Consider the following 8,987-nt stretch of genomic DNA (forward strand, 5'->3'; position numbering starts at 1 on the left):
TTCTGCGCACACACTGGACAGGCAGCAACAAAACCCCGAGTATCCTCGGCCATGGCAGGCCACCAAAACGTCTGCGAAGAAACGCCATTGTCCGAGCCACGCCAGGGTGACAAGCCATCTTGCTGGCGTGGGACCATTTGAGGACAGCAGGACGAACCCGACTCAGGCACAAACAACCGACCGGGTGGACCGTTACCGGGACCGGGCTGAGTCCGAAGGGCCGCCAGCACCTCCTCCTCAATCTTCCACATAACTGCTCCCACGACGCAGTTCCGGGGGAGGATTGTCTCGGTCTTGGACCCACTCTCCTCCGTCTTGGAGAACATCCGGGACAAGGCGTCCGCCTTGCCGTTCTTAGATCCAGGTCGGAACGTCAGGGCAAACTTGAATCGTCCGAAAAACAACGCCCACCTGGCCTGACGGGGAGTTGAGACGTTTAGCCGATTGCACGTAAGCAAGATTCTTGTGGTCAGTCCAGACAATAAACGGTTGCTCCGCCCCCTCCAACCAGTGGCGCCACTCCTCCAAGGCAAGTTTCACCGCGAGAAGCTCCCGGTTACCCACATCGTAATTCCTCTCCGCAGGCGAAAGGCGACGAGAGTAGTAGGCGCAGGGATGGAGTTTACTGTCCGTGGAGCATCGCTGCGACAGGATGGCGCCAACTCCCACATCAGACGCGGTCCACTTCAACGACGAACTGACGGGCCGTGTCCGGTTGAGAGAGAATCGGTGCGTTGGTGAATCGCCTCTTCAAATCCAGAAACGCTCGATCCGCCTCCGGATTCCACTTGAAGGTCCTGATACTGGAAGTCAAGGCAGTTAACGGAGCGGCCACACGGCTGTAATCCCGGATGAATCTGCGGTAGAAATTCGCAAACCCCAAAAATCTCTGGAGCTGCAATCTCGTACGGCTGGACCCATTCCAGAACCGGCTCTAACCTTCTCCTGGTCCATCCTAATCTCTCCCCTGGAGATGATGTACCCGGAAAGGATGTCGTGTGGGCGTGAAACTCGCACTTCTCGGCCTTCACGAACAGGCGATTCTCCAACAATCGCTGCAGAACCTGCCGGACATGCTGGACGTGGTCGGAAGGTTCCTTCGAGAAGATCAGAATGTCATCCAGGTAAACAAACACAAAGAGACCGATCATATCTCTCAGGACGTCGTTCACCATACTCTGGAATACCGCTGGAGCATTGGTCAGTCCAAACGGCATCACCTGATACCGGTGACCCATCGGTGTATTGAAACCCGTCAACCACTCGTCCCCCTCTCTGATCCGGACCAGGTGATACGCATTGCGTAGGTCTAGCTTGGTGAACACCGTAGCACCCTGTAAGGAGTCGAAGGCAGAACTCATCAAGGGCAGGGGATACTTGTTCTTGATCGTGATGTCATTCAACCCCCGATAATCAATACACGGTCGAAGAGAGCCATCCTTCTTACCCACAAAGAAGAATCCTGCCCCCAGGGGGTGATGACGAGGGGCGAACGAGACCAGCAGCTAGGGACTCCTTGATGTAGGTCTCCAACGCCTCACGTTCAGGTCGGGAGATACTGTATAACCTTCCCTTGGGGTAGACAGCTCCAGGGACCAGGTTGATGGCACAATCATATGGTCGGTGGGGAGGGAGTGACAGAGCCTTCTGCTTACTGAAAACTTCCCCCCAAATCGTGATATGTCTCGGGAACCAGGGACAAATCTGGGGGTTTAGCCTCAATCACCTGACTGGGAACCGAATGGGGGCAGGCAGTCTTGAGACAGTTAGCATGACAATCAAGGCTCCAACTCGTTACCTTGCCCGTCACCCAATCGAACGTGGGATTGTGTTCCTTCAGCCAGGGGTATCCAAGGACCAGAGGAACATGGGAAGACGGCAGAATGAAGAATGAAATCATCTCAGAATGATTCCCCGACAACCGCATCTTAACCGGTTCAGTCCTCATCGTGATACGTGCCAGACTACTGCCGTTCAGAGTGGTCGCTTCAATGGCTTCCGGCAATTGCTCCTTGGAAAGCCCCAGCTGTTCCACCAACTCGGCATCAAGAAAGCTTCCATCGGCACCTGAATCGATAAAAGCGTTAAGCGCTAAGCTCTGATTCCTGTTCACAAGGGTAGCCGGGAAACGGGGTCTGACAGAGGTACTGAGAGGTTGAAACTGGCTCGCTAAAAGTCCTCCCAACTTTAGCGAGCCGGGCAGTTTGACGACCGCCGGGAACAGGTGGAGATGTAATGTCCCGAGCTACCACAGTAGAGGCAGCAGTTGGTCTGACGTCTATGTTGACGCTCCTCCTTGGTTAACCCGTGCCGCCCCACTTGCATGGGTTCAGAATCGGGAGAGAGGACCTCTCCACTAATCCATTGTGGAGGAGAATGATCGACGTGTTCTGGTCCACCACCCGACCCGACTGGGAACTGAGAAGCTGATCGATTGGACGGACCCCATTGCTTCTCCCTCCTTCGCTCTCGGACTCGATTATCCACCCGAATAGACAAGGCTACCAAGCTGTCCAGGTCACTAGGCTCCGGATAGGAGATCAACTCATCCTTGAGCTGCTCCGACAGACCCTGGTAAAAGGCCGCTTGCAGAGACTCCTCGTTCCACCCACTCTCCACAGCCAACGTCTTGAACTCGATCACGAAGTCGGCCACGCTGCGAGTTCCTTGGTGAAGCGAAAACAGGCGCCTAGCTGCGTCCCTCCCTCGGACGGAATGGTCGAAGAGCTTCCTCATCTCGGCCGTGAACCCCTGGTATGAAGCCATGCAGGGGTCTTGTCGTTCCCAAACGGCTGAAGCCCACTCAGCGCTCGACCACGCAGCAACGCAATCACAAAGGCTATCCTAGCCTTGTCTGTGGCATAAGAGTAGGGCTGTAGATCGAACACTAATCCACACTGCATAAGGAAGGAACGGCATCTTCCCAGCTCCCCCTCATATCTATCCGGCGTCGGAACCTCGGGCTCACGGAAGGACACAGCTCCCGAAGCGGCAGGCGAGATGGGGAAACCGGTAGTGGATCCTCCACCGGAAACTTGCGTTGGTTCTGGACCTCCGTCAGACCGGTAGAAAGGTTCCGAACTGACAACGCGATCTCCTGTAGTACCGTGCTATGATGGCCCAACATCTTCTCCTGATGGGTAATGGCATGGCGAACAGAGTCCAGGTCCGCTGGGTTCATTACTGGCCGGATCGTTCTGTCACGGTATACTACGCCAGAACCCAGAAGCAGACCAGGACAAGGTACTTAGAGGAAAAGGTGAGTGTTTATTAATTGACTCCCGAAGTGAGGCTGAATAATCCAGGGACAGAGCGGGTGGCGTGGATGGGTTGTTGAGGGTGCAGTGGTAGGTCCAGACATGGCTCGGCAGCCGCCGACCATCAGGCAGAGGTTGGGTGAAGGTTCCCGGGTGAGAGACTGCAGACAGAACAAAACGGAGGTGAGTACACAGCAATTCAACAAGGTGCAAAACAACAAAAACTAACGCTAGAACTCAAGGCTGATACGCTGACAAACATACTGTTCATGGCTAACGATCCGGCAGGAACTGGATGTTTGGCCAGAGCCTAAGAAGGGTGATGATCAGGACCAGGTGTGCAGATTGCTGATGGGATGCAGGTGCGGAAAACAAGAGAGCTCCCCGGAGCCTTCCCGAACCCTCGGGAAACTGGAGATCACGAACAGGAAAAACTAGTCACCAGACAGGACCCGACTCAGACTGCCGGGATCGTTACACTTGCAATCGAATGTATATACCACAAAATCCAGTCCCCGGGACTGACCCAAATTCACCTAATGTGCTTTTAGGATTTTCGGCCCATCCTAATGATCGCCTCGTTTGAGGGCTTCCATAGATTCGCGATGTTCTAATTTGTATACATTTCCTTGGCCTTATTCCTTCATTCTATTCTTCAATAGTTATATACACTCCCCCCTGTTTGCGTTGTTACCAGCGCAAACAAATTTAGAAATTTAGAACGGACTCCTATCCCACAGCAAATAACCAGCAAAGCACACACGCAAGTTCTTAACGGTGCATTCATTCAACGCACACACACAGACACACGAACTAACCAGTGCCCAAAGTAGTGAGAAAACTCACCCTTATCTGCCGGACTCTGGAGCGAGAGTCAGCTCGGGCGCCCATGAATGGAACGCTGAGAAAAGACGCAACACGACCAATACCTCGTCGCCATTATGTGGTGTCGAGAAACCGATGCTAATTATGCTGTGAGAACAAGGAAATCCACTGACACTGTCCTCGATTATAATTATTTATTACAGTTGAAGATCTCAGCGCCAATTTACAGACATCTGCAGACATCTGGAGAATAACCTGACCCAAACTCTAAATATGTTATTCTCCCCGTCCTTTGTCCCAAACCATAGTATATATCCTATGTAACCTGATATGGGTATTTTCCCCTACAGACCAATCCCAGGACTCCACCTAACAGACTTCCTCTGCTTTAGGGTGCCCCTCTAGAACTACTCCCCAGATGCTTCCCTTAAGATGAGTCAACATCCTCTAAAACCATTTGAAACCATTAGCAAAGTCATAAATTGTTCAGATACCACAGTGTCACACTAGAATAGTTATGGGTATCATTACTGTAAATAATACAACATCAATATCACAAAGCACTACACAATAAAAGACTCCAGCTTCTTACATTCAAACTACACAATCAAATGATCTCTTGCCCAGTCTGGTCAAGCTTTCTTCTTGTCACACAAACAAGTAATTAACAAACTATTCAGAACATATGAATCTGTTCCCCATTTCTGAATTCTCTATTTAATCTCTGTATTATCTTCCCACCCAGTGAGGAGGAGTCAATTCAAAACTCTGACCTCTTCCATCACTACTTATCTCACTGCAGAGTGGAGGAGAGGGACTGAAGCTCTGACTAGACTGAGGAACAGGGACACACCATAACTACTAATAGTTAATCATGACATTTAATATTGTGGTTCTACTGATGACAATAGGCTTGACAGGTGAACACTTTTAGACCGTTTATTGTTTGATAAAGAATAATCACAGAGGTTTTTCTCTAATGTTACTTTGTTTCCACAGGTGTTCAGGGTCAGACACTGACTGAGTCTGGACCAGTTGTTAAAAAGCCTGGAGATCCACACAAACTGACCTGCACAGCCTCTGGTTTGGACATGAATAGATACTGGATGGCTTGGATCAGACATACTCCTGGGAAAGGACTGGAGTGGGTTGCAACTATTACCTGTGACAGCAGTGGCACTTACTACCCCCAGTCTGTTTAGGGTCAGTAAACCATCTCCAATAGCATGAAACAGGTGTATCTCCAGATGAACAGTCTCTGCTGTTTATTATTGTGCCAGAGACACAGTGACACAGGAGGCTGCAGCCCTGTACAAAAACTGATCAAGCACTTCTCTCACTAGCAAATCAAATCAAATCAAAGCAAAGTCAAATGCGATGTGAGACAGACAAAATAAGGATCCAGCATAAATTCCAAGTTTATTCAAAGCATACCATTCCTTATCAAGCTCAACGCAGCTTAATCCACTCTTCAGGCCATTTTAGTCAGTAAACATAATCTTGATGACATCTTATTTACATTCACCTGTATATCAGTCTAATCCAATTAAGAGTTTTAATTACTGATAGCAGACTTTTACTGTTATCTAAAAAAGAGTAATGGGTCAAGCATATACTGTATCTTTGGGGACAACAATAGTTAGATTCTCACCATCTGTGCCTTTTGTGCAGTTCTCCAAAGCATCAATGATAATGATTATAATAACATACTGTAAGCAATGAGCAGAACAGAACCATTCATAATGCAAGTCATTGCATCCCATAATAGATCATTGTATTATTATTAATAGTATTATGATACATAATTGTTCTACTCAACATGTCACTGTGATTCTAGTAATTTTACTGTAGTTCTCCTTTAATCCTAAATCTCTGACTTTGATGCAAATCAATTATCCTCTTTGTATTAAAGAAGAGTTGTTTCTCTTTCACTCAGTTGGAGTAAATAAGTATTATTCCCATCAGTTCAGCTTCCTCACAAACCATGTTCCCTGCATTTCTCCTGTCTGCTGCTGGCAGCTGCCTCCTGTTTCTTTTTTAAATACATTTTACTATAACATAATCGAACTGTATAAATGTATCATGTACCTAATGTTAGACCATTTTCAAATATCTAGATTTTTCCCCCGACAGGTATGCATGGTATTGTTGACCCAGAACTCAGCAGCCAAGCTCAATGGTTGTAAAGCCAAGATAATCTTTGAGCATCACTTGTAAGGTCTCTGGGTATTCTATCAGTGATGATAGCTATACCACAGACTGGATTAGATATCCTGTAGATAAAGCTATGGAATGGTTCAGAAGGAAATTGCAAATATTATTTCAAAAGCAGGTTCAGCATCTCCAAAGATGGTTCCAACAACATAGTCACTTTAGAAGGGCAGAGAAATCAAACTGAAGACACAACTGTCTGTTACTGTGTCAGATATAATTACACACAGTGGTGTGAAGTAGGTTATGAGCAGAGTTTTAAATTAAGTGATACTATGTTTTTTCTTTGTTATTTTAGTGAAAAAGATGATGAACATCCAAATGCACCAAAGTTGCTGGAGCACCTAGTATTAAACAGAAAGGTTAAACCATTCATAATGATGCTGACTAAATAACAACTATTAAAGGTTAAACCATTCATAATGATGCTGACTAAATAATAACTATTAAAGTTTAAACCATTCGTAATTATGCTGACTTTGTAACAAATATTAATAAAGGTTAAACTGTTCATACTAATTCTGACTAAATTATTTTGAGTAAGTTGAAAATTAAAATATTATAAAGCTCATTAATAAAAAGTCTCATAGATGTTTATAACAGTTGTAAAGCATTGTACCTGCAGGATATAGGTAAAATGTTCTAATTTTAAAGAATATTTAAATCATGTTATAATATATAATATTTTAAAATATTCAAAAATATTTGAAGAAATAATAGATATGTGTGTTATTACCTATTCACAACCATCTGAATGTGTTGCTATCCTCATAGAGCAGGTGTGTGGTACTGGTGGGAGGTTTTTGTTATGGTGTGTATCACTGTGACTATATGGGGGCCACAGTGATATTACGCCGTACAAAAACCCCTTTGCTCCTGTAAGGACACATCAACACTGAACAGGTCAAATAAACACCCCCCACGACAAAGGTACCAATGTAAACCTAATGAAACCTCACCATGAACATGATTTGGCCATAGCCATGATATTGGATTTTATACTGTGACATAAATCCATAAATTTGCAAACAACTGTCACAAACTGACAATGGATACACCTTTAGTCACAAACAATAATAACAAAAATTGAAGATTAATCCACCAACTCATAGAGAATATAATACTGTAAGAATCTGTAGTAATGCTACAATGTATAGTTTTAGCCATGGTTTTATGTTTCTTATACCTGACTGAGCAGACAGTCATATGGAATCCCTATGGAGATGTGAAGGAGGTGTTTTTGTGCTGGGGTATATCACTGTGATATGGGGTGGGGTACACAGTGAAATGAGGCTGTACAAAAACCTCAGAGACAGAACTTGCATTATATCTGCCTGAGGATAGGGAAAATGGGGAGAAACCATACAATATTCTTCAAATGATCGTCTGATATTGATATAACCCCATTGTAAATTGTTTTACATTTTTTAAAGTATGTTTTGATGGAGTAAGTGATGTCATGACATGGACCTGAGCATCAGTTTTTAAAAGGTATACAAAACTGAATTCACAACGTATGTCCTTAAGAAATCAGGTGTATAATAATATTACGATATTGCGTTATATCTTCATGTCTGTTGGATTCAGTGTCATGACTTTAAAGCTGCCTATTGAGGTGCAGGGTTTTTGTACAGGCAGTGAATGGAGACATAGCACTGTGATGCTTTTGACTACTGGGGTAAAGGGACACAAGTCACCGTCTCAACAGGTAAGCAAACTTACATTTATTACATCCATCAAATGTTTAATTTTCCCATTCTATTTTCTGTGTAGAAATAACATATGTTGTCTTGTGCGTTTTTCAGATGCAAAACGTCATTGAATAGACCTGTTCATGGTCCACTAAAGAAATGGTTTACTTATTTCCTTGAAAGTCAAATAGTTCCTCAATTTCTAGGTTCTGCTGTTGTTGAATAATGCAGAAGTTTGTTTCCTAAAGTCTTATAAATAGAAAACCCTTCGTTCCTTAGAAAAAAATGACAGTCTAAGAGAAAATGATCCATATTGTGGAAATATATTGTTGACCAAGTGTGACTATGTTAGAATGTAGTATCTATTAAGATTTTTTTTTACAAACCAAATTACTTTGGTTTAGTGATGAAGTTATCAAGATTAGTTGAAACCAATTGCTGTAAAGAGGGTGGTTTTTGTATTGCTTGGCATACGCCCTTGTCACACTGTGTTCAGCTACTTTGACTATTGGGGGAAAGGGACAATGGTCACAGTATCATCAGGTAAGCCATTGTTTTGTGTCTTTTTTTACGCAGTTAAATTGCTATAGTTTGTAGATAAATCATTGTTTTATGGAGGAAAGTTAAAATTATGACTTGGATATTGTTATTAGCGTAGTCCACCTAGGTAGGGCAGTATTGTTTGTTCATCTCCTCACATACTTCTTTCACTGTTTGCGATTGGTGTTTAATTGGTTAATTATGTAGGCTTTGCTTTAAGTCGAAAATGACCCTATGAAAATGAAAATGTAGGAGTCAAACACATAAACCAAATGAAGGGTATGATAATATGAGCAGAGTTCATCTTAGCCCATATGGAATTGAGTGTTAATTGGCATCACCTAAATCCATATACATCATTTAATTAAAATGATTTCAATTAATTGGTATTAGAGGAACAGCATGTTTTATTTTATGGTTGTTTTCACTGGTAAATGTGTCTGCAATTGAATGAGTTAATGTG

This window comes from Coregonus clupeaformis, unplaced genomic scaffold, assembly GCF_020615455.1.
Source record: "Coregonus clupeaformis isolate EN_2021a unplaced genomic scaffold, ASM2061545v1 scaf0205, whole genome shotgun sequence".
Lineage (NCBI taxonomy): Eukaryota > Metazoa > Chordata > Actinopteri > Salmoniformes > Salmonidae > Coregonus > Coregonus clupeaformis.